The sequence below is a fragment of the Podarcis cretensis genome, assembly GCF_951804945.1.
Source record: "Podarcis cretensis genome assembly, chromosome: 12".
NCBI lineage: Eukaryota > Metazoa > Chordata > Lepidosauria > Squamata > Lacertidae > Podarcis > Podarcis cretensis.
Window position 1 is genome coordinate 1107200 of NC_137181.1, and position 10062 is coordinate 1117261.

The 10062-nt window shown below is 46.0% G+C and overlaps 1 protein-coding gene across 2 annotated transcripts in view; it reads left to right on the forward strand.

Moving 5' to 3' along the window:
- LOC307199270 (uncharacterized protein) overlaps positions 1–10062 on the forward strand; it is a 178964-nt gene that overhangs the window by 141262 nt on the left and 27640 nt on the right. The window contains exon 3 of one of the 2 annotated variants that reach the window (XR_013831831.1): positions 9211–9978. The exons of the other annotated variant lie outside the window; for it this stretch is intronic. The gene's annotated coding sequence lies outside the window, so the exon portion shown is untranslated. Of the gene's footprint in view, positions 1–9210; positions 9979–10062 lie in introns of those variants that run through there. 2 annotated transcript variants of the gene reach the window in all.

Sequence of the window (10062 nt, forward strand, 5' to 3'; positions counted from 1 at the left end):
GTTTGCAGCAGCACGTGCAAGAAAATGGCGCCCAGCATTCAAAACCCCCCTCAGCTTGCATTAACTAGCCACACACAAGGCATGCAAGCTCCACCCCACAGTCGTTCTTAGACTTCTTACTGGGTGAGCAACCCAGCCAAGCAACACAGTTGGAGCCTCCCTCCTCCCTGGCCGGCAGGGAGGGAGGGAGAAGAGCTGCTTCCTTTGAAATTTAAGGGACATCAAGTGGTATCAGCTTTTCAAAGTCTGGGAGTTGTGTACACTGCCACCCCTTTGCCTCTTAGTGCCCCCCAGGAACAAAACCCTTCAGGGGGGTGGCGCCCATTTTGGGGACAACTGTCCAAGAGGAGGCACAGGTTTTAGGTGTCGAGGTGGAGCATTCAAGGGGCGGAGCCTAAGGTTAGCGAATAGTGAGCCACATCCATTGGTAATTCCAGGCCACCCCTGAGACAACTTGTATGTTGTTGTGTTCTAAAAAAGGGGGGGATTATATGTATATCCTACCCATAAATACGATATTACTATCATAATACTAATGTAAACATCTTTAGTCTACTACATTTTGTATTAAAAAGGTAAAGGTAAAGCGACCCCTGACCATTAGGTCCAGTCGTGGCCGATACTGGGGTTGCAGTACTCATCTTGCTTTATTGGCCAAGGGAGACGGCGTACAGCATCCGGGTCATGCGGCCAGCATGACTAAGCTGCTTCTGGGAAACCAGAGCAGCGCATGAAAACGCTGTTTACCTTCCCGCTGGAGTGGTACCTATTTATCTATTTTTTTATTTTTTTATTAAATATTTTTATTAAATTTTCACATTTTATGAAAACATACACACACATAGACAAAGACAACACGTATAAAATTTCATAACCTTACTTTCCTAACCCCAGTTCTTGACCTCCCCCCACCCCCCCTTCATACATCCTAGTTCAGTTAAATTAACTCAGCAAATTCATATCTCTCATCCTTTGCATATTATTATTATTATATATATATATATATATATATTTAAAAAAAAAAACCATTTACTTGGCCAGATTTTACTTATCCAATTTTCTTATAAATGTTAAAGCCTTTTCTAAGGTCGACTCGAGTTCCTTCCACGAATTTCCCTTTAATCTTAAAAATAGGTCATAGTAATCAAACACAAAAGTCATAAAGATTTAAAAACAAGTTCTCCTTTCCCCCCCCCCCCAGCCCCGGTTTCTGTCCCTTCCAAATGTCCCCACATCCATAACAACAGTTTTTAGCCTGGGTTCCTCACATCTGAGGCCTTTAAGTCCTTGTCAGTCTCTCTTTGCCGATCTTGTTGGTAGCCCTCCTCATTGGTCCTCAGGTTTCGGGGAAGTTCCAGCTCGGTCTCATCAGAATTTCTTCCATCCAAAGTACTTGACACCAGCTGCTGCAGAAGATCAACCAATCCATACTCAAATAGGAAGCCCCAGTCATATTTCTTATTTCTTTTAAATTCAGATATTCCAGATGTTCCAGGGGCTTCCTCCCTCCTCTTTCGCATCTTTCGCAGATTTGTAGTCCAAGGGTCTTCTTCTTTGTATTCTAACAGTGTAGGCTTGTGGTTGGTAGTCTCCATCTGTACTAGCCCTTGCTCACTCTCCCCCTGTTCCAAAGCTATCTCTTCTGATTCAGCTGCAGATTTTTCCCCAGTCAAGTCCATTGTACCTTCAGCAGAGTCATTTATTTTAGAGTTCAAGGTTATGAGTTGTTTACTCATGACCGTAGTCTGCTCCTCCAGTTTTCCCACAAGAAAAAACATTCTTTCTAACTCTGCCTGTAATTTTCCATCTGCAGCCATTGCAATGTTTCAATGTTTCCCCTAGGGGGATTCTAATTACTTAATAGTCTTTTCCAATAGTCCTTTACTTTGTTATTTCCCTACTTTATTTCCAACCACTTTAGTTCAAATGTAACAAATTAAGTCCAAAAAGTGTTAAATAATAGAGTTTTTAACTTTCGCTGCCCGTTTGACAGCTCCTTTGACAGCTGTCAAATTCCTCGTTCCTTTTTCTCCAGCTCACATAAAGGACACCCCCGGGTCTGGGGAGGTTCAAACAAAAACTTCTAAAAATCCACTCTTACTCTCCAGCACACATCTTCTTCTGTCAAATTCGTGCAAATATTATCTTTTACAGAACACCAAAGAAAGAACTCTCCACCTTAGTTCTCCGATCTTTGCTTTAAATTTTCTGTAGGCAAGGGGGTGCGGACTTCCCTTTAGCACATCCCCCGATCGTGCCGAATTCAAGGATAAACTTTTTAGAGTCCAAATTCCAATCTACTCACGGATTAATTAAAGTCCGAATTTCAGGGAAGAAAGTCAGCGGTCTCCGGCCATGGCTCGCGGCTTCGCTCCACTGCAGTAGCGGTCTACTCACAGCACCACGCCACTCCCCGTACCCTCTCCGCAGCCTTTAAAAAGGCTCTTCGTGGGTCGGGGGGGCGCTTTAGGTGCCCGCCGAGTCACCAGGTCCGCAGGCTTCCGCGCCTGCGGTTTCTAAGGGTCCCCGCGTCGCCGTCGCGGTGAGACCCGTCTGCAATGGAGCCGATTCCCTCCGGAGCTCGGAGGGAATCCGCCATTACTCGGATCGCGCTAACCCGGAAGTCCGGTACCTATTTATCTACTTGCACTTTGATGTGCTTTTGAACTGCTAGGTTGGCAGGAGCTGGGATCGAGCAACGGGAGCTCACCCCGTCGCACGGATTCGAACCGCCAACCTTCTGATCGGCAAGTCCTAGCCTCTGTGGTTTAACCCACAGCTCTACCCGCATCCCATTATTGTTAGTAGGTAGGTCTAAAAAGTATTCCCTGGCTTTCTAGTTTCTATCACTTGGTCCAGAGTCAATACACCTGTTTCCATTAAATTTTTCCATAGTACCATCTTTTTAGCAGTTTTTAATATAGGGTTTCCCCACAGGGCAAGTTTGGCATGCGAGTATAGATCAACTTTATTTTTATTAGACACAATATGTTCCATATCTTTCTAACTGACTTAGTTGTTTCTAGAGTCACCTGGGATTTCAAATATTTTGATCCTAGTACAGTGGTACCTCTGGATACGAACAGGATCCGTTCCAGAGCCCCGTTCGCATCCAGAAGCGAACGCAACCTGCGTCTGCGCATGTGCAGGTCGCGATTCGCCACTTCTGCGCATGCACGTGACGTCATTTTGACCGTCTGCACATGCGCGAATGGCGAAACCCAAAAGCGATCAACCTGAAGCCCATTTAACCCGAGGTATGACTGTATTCTCCAGCCCACCCAAGGGGCTGTATGTGCATATTCTAAGGTCACCCACGTCGGAAAATTAAGACCAACAATGAGTTTCCAGTATTTAATACATGACAGTAGATATGTATAAAGTAGATAAGTATAAAGTAGATAAATATAAAGGCATTTCCTAAACAGGGAGTTTATCATTTGAAAACATGAGATATAGAAACTGCAAGTCCTCTCAAAATATAAATTAATCTGGGAATTATATTCATTTTGAGAGCATTCCACCTTCTCCAAAGTGTAAGGTTCAATGACTTCTGTATATCAATATATGAAGAAATCTCTTTTATTATTTTATTTATATTAAGTGTGACTTATTCTTTTTAATCTCTTGGTATTAAGCTGCCTAGATATTAAGCTGCCTAGATAGTGTAGAGATTTGGAACAAATCTGGAATTGATATTCCTTGAAGGAATGTGCAATCAGATTTTGGCCTACTGGCATCAGTTCTGATTGGACCAATTAACAGAATAATAGAATAGTATAACCTGATGTTTTACCAAAAGCATCTATCATTTGAAATAAACAATAAAACTAGTTTATATTCAAATGTATTGTGAACTACTCTGTGAACCTCAGTGTTGTCTCATGGTGAAAGCCAAGCGTTCTAAGCAGATACTGAAAAGCGATGGCGAGATAGGACATCCTTGTTTGGTTCCTCAGGCCTGAAGAAAGGTGGCAGAGAGATTACCATTCTCTTTGACTCTTGACGTAGGTGCTTCATAGATTACTTTTGTTATGTAATGAAGTTTCACCCTGGGCCAGCAGGGGGATACTGTAGATAGTTTTCACTCAGGTCTGTAGATAGTTTTCCCTCAGGTCCACGTCAGTTATTTTAGGCGGGAACTCTGGGCTGTTGTTGTTACAATGTTGGCAGCCGGCTGCCTATAAAAGCAGGCCGGCTGAGCTGTTTGCAGGCAGTTCTATTCCAGCTTACAAAAATAAAGAGCTACTTGGAGAAATCGCTGTGTCGTCTGCTATGTAAAACCCACAACTTAACACCGGCGACGAGGATGGGATCGATGGACATCAGATGCGGCCAGCCTCTGAACTGAGCTGAATCACTGAGCTGAATCACAGAGCGAAATCACTGAGCGAAATCACTGGACAGAACCAATTCAGAGCTGACTGTTCTGGCTAAGAGCACTGTGTTCCATCCATCGCCCTTCACGCCGGCATCGGAATCATGGCTTCACTTGTGCCTCTACCGCCGTTTGCGCCAGCCTCTGAATCATGGGACTCCTACCTCGCTCGGTTCGACTGCTACCTCCAAGCCAACGAGCTGACAGCAGTATCAATGGATCGGAAGCGGGGCCTATTCCTCAGCCTCTGTGGGCCTGAGGTGTTTGAGACGGCCCGAGCATTGGTTGCGCCTGAAGCAGTCCAGGCAACACCATGGGACACGATCCAAGAGAAGCTCCGCAACCACTACGCACCAAAGCCGTCCAAGATTGCTGCCCGCCATGCGTTCTACCACGGGAACCAGGCAGAGGGGGAGTCAATCAACAACTACACCACCGCCCTGCGACAGGCTGCAATGCACTGCGAGTTCCGAGACTTAGACGATGCCCTGATGGATCGAATCGTCTGCGGGGTCCGGGACATCCATCTGCAACGGCGTCTCCTCGCCAAGCCAGACCTCACGCTACAGAAAGCCATTGAGGAGGCTGTGGCCTCAGAAGCTGCTGAACGCTCTGCCCAGGAGATCCGCAAGTCCAGCAGCCCGCGTCTTGCTAGGGAGCCAGTTCCGGTGCATCATGAAGAGGCCAGCAGTGATGAGGCATCCTCCAGTGAAGACGATGACGTGCACCAGACAAAGCGGGAGCGCAGGAAGTTCCAACAGAAGTCCAAGGGCCAACCGGAATGTGCCGGCTGCGGAGGCAACCATTCCCGTGCCAAGTGTCGATTCAGAGACGCCATCTGTAGGAAGTGTTCCAGAAGGGGCCACATCGCTAAGGTCTGCCGATCGGCTCCGTCTGACACCCCCCCTTCATCGACTCGCAAGTCCAAGTCTTCACTCCAGTCTGCCAAGGAAAGTTGTTTCGCTCTCACCAACTGCCGCTGCCTGTCTGGAACCACGATTGGCCAAACCGACTCGCCTACGCGACGCAAGCTGAACGTCACGGTGCTCATTGAAGGAGCTCCATGTGACATGGAGATCGACACCGGGTCTGCCCTGTCCATCGTGTCATGGAGCACCATCAAAAGACTGGTACCCAGAGTGTCCAAAAGGCAACTCGACTCTCACCGCGTACACCTGAGAGACTACCAGGGAAACGACATTCCGTGGTAGGCGTTGGCCGGTTCCGGATTGCCTTCAAGGATTTTTCGGGCCTGCTCCGGTTGGTGGTGGTCGAAGGTCAGCGGCCAAGCCTCCTAGGGCTAGACTGGTTTGATGCCCTCGGCCTGGAAGTCACTGGCATCAACTGCATCTCTAACGCAGAGACTGAGGGTCTGGTCAAAGACTTTGCCGAGGTTTTTGACGGCACCTTGGGGCAATATACAGGTACGCCCATCTCCTTTAGCCTTGATCCACAAGTCGCCCCCATTATTTTTGTAAGCTGGAATAGAACTGCCTGCAAACAGCTCAGCCGGCCTGCTTTCATAGGCAGCCGGCTGTCAACATTGTAACAACAACAGCCCAGAGTTCCCGCCTAAAATAACTGACGTGGACCTGAGGGAAAACTATCTACAGACCTGAGTGAAAACTATATACAGTATCCCCCTGCTGGCCCAGGGTGAAACTTCACTACATAAGAATGCCGATCTCAAGGCGCTTATTCAAGCTTTGGACACTCACTGCCCCTGGTATCCTCAGGATGGCACTTGGGATTTAAAAGACTTGGGGAAAATAGGACATTTTTTCCACAACCATCCTCAAATTGATATCAAAGTTTTACAAGCCTGGTGTAAAGTCTACAAAGCTATGTCGAGCTTAACTCCTGCAAATATCCTCCTGGCTGCCTCGTCGCCTGTCTCACCTGTCCTTTTGGCTCCTCCTTCGTCTCTACATCCCACGTTGCCTTCTTTGAATCCTCCGGTTTATGTACCTCCTAAACCACCGGATTTCTCTCCTTCGGCTCCTCCTGTCCCACCACTGACTCCACCACCTTCTTCGCTTTCTGCACCGCCCACTACCACTCCTCTTCAAGAATCTCTTCATGCCGCTGCTCCGTTGCTGGCTTTTGATTCTGCCACCCCAAATCTTTTTCCTGTAATTGTTCCTGCCGCCCCGGGGGGAGGCCCAGCCCGGCATGAGCAGTTTGATTTGAGATTCATAAAGGAACTATATTCCTCTGTCAGGGACAATGGCTTGCATTCCCCTTATACCTTGGGACTTTTTGGTACTCTTTTTCAACAGAATCTGGTACCAGAAGATATTAAATTGCTGGCCCGTATTGTAATGCAGCCTCATCAAATGATTTTGTTCATACAAGCTTGGAACTGGGCTTGCCAACGTCGCGTTGACGGTATTCGCAACAATCTCAACAACGCTGCACAGGCTGCTCACCAAGCCGCAATTGCCGCCGCTGTCGCTGGCACTGCACCCCCAGCCCGTTATGTTGACCCATACTGATGTTTTTGACGGGTTGACGGGTGGGGGCAATTTTCTTACCATCGCCCAGCAGCTAGCCCTTGATCCCATGTATTGGGAAGCCACTACCGCTGCCGCTCAGGAGGCCCTGTCTGCCGTGCCTGATGATAAGACCGAGCGCGGTGGGCGTTGGGGCAGCGTCCGCCAAGGCCCTACAGAGCCGTATGGACAATTTGTCGATCGCTTATATAATACTCTTAAGCGGCAAGTTCAGGACGTGGCAGCCCAAGAAGTGATTGTCTGCCAGCTTGCGTTTGATAACGCAAATGAGGACTGTAAGCAAGCGCTGCGCCCTTTGATGACAACGCCAAATATAGCCATTGCTGATATGCTTAAAGCCTGCCAGTCAGTGGGCACTGAGACACACAAAGCCCGCCTTTTAGCCACGGCTTTGTCCTCCACTGTGTCCCAAAATCCTGCGAAGAAAATCCTCCTCCCCCCTGGGAAGCCACCGTGACTACCAATCATCCCTCTGTGGACATTGTGAAGCGCAGTCTTCGTCGTGCTGCTCTTTTGCAGAAGGTCCAGAGGCCAGAACATTATCAGATTTGGAACAACAATACCTATGTTAGGGACATAAATCATTTTGCTTCTATACTTAGTCTTTCTGAATGTTGGGTGTGTATGCATATCCCTCCTCAATCAAAGAGGTCTGGCATATTATTGCATGGTATTCCAGTAAATGCCTCATATAAGATTAGTAATAATATGAAGGATAATCGTACAAGTTTACCCCCCGTGTTTTTGTCGCTTGTGGAAATAGCGTCTCATTGTTTTCTTTTCAATCATAATAGTAGTAACTTTTTAGGTCATTATCCATATTGTAATTGGACCTATGAGTATGTTAATGGATCTTCTTGTTTTCTTAATGTTACCACTATGAGTGGTAGGCCAAGAGTTTTAGTTAATAATGTCACGACCAACATGACTTATGAACAACAGGCTGCGTGTAGAGATTTTTATGTTTGGTTTGATTGGATGAAGAAGAGCAGCAAATCTACATGTTTGCTTCAATCTGACTTATGGTTATTCTGTGGCACAAGAGCCTACAAAGAAATCCCCCTTGCCTTTTCTGGAACCTGCACTTTAGGAGTAGTCATACCCCTGGTGTATAAAATGGACAAGCTCCCAGCGGTCCGTTTGCGTAACAGAAGGGAAGTGCAATCACCTATTTCTCGATATACAGGGACAGCCATCTCTAGGTCCCTTCTGCCCTCTTTAGGTGCAGCTATGAATTACCATGATCTGCATAGATTGGCAAATTGGACTGAAGCCTTGTTTAATTCTACCATCTTGGCTTTAAAAATAATTAACAATGAAATGTCAGAAATAAGAGAAGTTGTTTTACAAAAAAATCCTTGCCTCCAAAGGTGGAGTTTGTGCCTTGATTCATTCTCGTTGTATGTATATATCTGATCAATCGGCCAATATTTCTGCTACTATTAATTATATGGAAAAAATGATAGCCCATAATCCTTTGAATCCACCTGAAGGTTTTGATCCATGGGAATGGTTGTCTTCCTGGTTACCTAATAGAGCATGGTTAAGAAAACTTTTGCTAATTGTAATTTTGCTTGTTGCAGGATTCATTGTGTTGCGCTGCTGCATTCAATGCCTACCCTCTTTGTTTGCCCAATGTACTACGTGGTGGTACAAACCACGACCCACCACAGGGATGACGAGAAGAATTTATGTTGCAAGATATAAGCGTTTAGGAAATGAGACAAATTACTTTTCATAAAACAAGTAAGAAAAGAGGGCATGTAGGAAAAAGGTTGTTTGTGCCTATGCGGCAAGATGGGCGCATGGGTGGAAATTTACTGCAGCCTGAACTTTGGGCAGGGCAGGCTGTGCTGGGCATGATGAGCGCGTGAACACCTCATGCTAGACTAATGATTGGTCCACATAGTATAGCCTGGTGATGGGGTGACATCCATATATGGTATTGTCTTTATCTGCTGGGTTGATACAATGTTGTAAGTTTTTTACTGTTCAAAATAAATGCTGGGCTGCAGCAGCTTTTAGCTGGTCAGGCTCTTTCAATCCATCCTGGTGTGAGACTGATTATTTCTGATGACGAGCAGGCCCTCGTCAAGAAATAGTCATGCTGTATTCCACGTTGGTTAGACTCCACCAGAGTTCTGTGTCCAGTTTTGGGCACCACAATTTAAGAAGGATATTGACAGAGGAGGGTGACCAAGATGATCAAGGGTCACATGGAAGATGGAGCAAGCTTGTTTTCTGCTGCTCCAGAGGGTAGGATCCAAATGGCTACACATCAGGAAGAAAATTCTGATGGTGACCTCTCCTTCCTTGCAGGTTCATCACCAGAGGTTGAACGACTATCTGTCAGGCATGCTTCAGGAGACATTCCAGCATTGCCACGGCTCTTCCAACTCTACAATTCTGTTTCTATGCCTCTCCTAATAGGCATCCTTTGATGGGAAGTGGGATTGTCACACTGATTGAAGCTCTTTCCGCATTGCAATAACTGAATGGTTTCCCCCTTTATGAATTATTTGATGAGAAGTGAGTTGGGTTCTCTGACCGAAGCTCCGTCCACATTCTGAGCACCGTTAGGCTTTGTCCCCTGTGGGAATTCTTCCATGGGCTGTGAGACTTGTCTTCCGGGCAAAGCTCTTCCCACATTCCAAGCCCTTATATGGTGTCTCCTCCCTGTGAGTTCTTTCATGTGAAGTGAGACTTCTCTTCCAACTGAAGCTCTTATATGGCTTCTCCGCTGTATGAATTCTATTTTTTTAATCATTTATTTTAGATTTTTATTTTTTAACAATGTCAATAATCATTACATTACATTCAGATTTCAATTTTCCCCTTCCTTGCGGACTTCCCTCAACTTCCATCACTGGTTTATTCCATCTTATATTACATTCTGCTGTTTATATTTACTTCTATAGTGTCATATTAAGTGTCCTATTTTTGGTAAATAAATTTGCAAATGTTTATTTAAATCCTGCCAATGACTCTTTTTGTTGTTGTTTCTGCAGATATGATGTAAAAGGTTCCCATTCTTTTTCAAAGTCACTATTGTCTTTTCCCCGACAGTTTATCTGTTAGCTTTGCCAACTCTGCATAGTTCATCAGCTTCTCTCGCCATTGTTCTGTAGCCTTACGAGGCTTTGCCCTCGGGTGGGAAAAAATATTGCGCCC